The sequence below is a fragment of the Juglans regia genome, unplaced genomic scaffold (assembly GCF_001411555.2).
Source record: "Juglans regia cultivar Chandler unplaced genomic scaffold, Walnut 2.0 Scaffold_6484, whole genome shotgun sequence".
Lineage (NCBI taxonomy): Eukaryota > Viridiplantae > Streptophyta > Magnoliopsida > Fagales > Juglandaceae > Juglans > Juglans regia.
This window is the reverse complement of record NW_023361343.1, coordinates 1-202: the sequence shown is the minus strand read 5'-3', so window position 1 is coordinate 202 and position 202 is coordinate 1. Positions and strand designations below refer to the sequence as shown.

General features: G+C 48.0%; 1 non-coding gene across 1 annotated transcript; it reads right to left on the bottom strand.

Moving 5' to 3' along the window:
* Positions 1-37: 37 nt before the first annotated feature.
* Positions 38-156, bottom strand: LOC118346063. Its single transcript, XR_004799463.1, has one exon. It is a non-coding gene; the product is annotated as a 5S ribosomal RNA (ribosomal RNA).
* Between the last annotated feature and the right edge of the window lie 46 nt (positions 157-202).

The following is a 202-nucleotide window of genomic DNA, read 5'->3' as shown; positions in this document are numbered from 1 at the left end:
GTCAATTTATCTCGCAAGGCGGAAAAAACAAAAACGAGGGGTGCAACACGAGGACTTCCCAGGAGGTCACCCATCCTAGTCCTACTCTCGCCCAAGCCCGCTTAGCTGCGGAGTTCTGATGGGATCCGGTGCATTAGTGCTGGTATGATCGCACCCATCAAACTAATTACTTAAAATTCATATAATCCTTGAGCGACATACT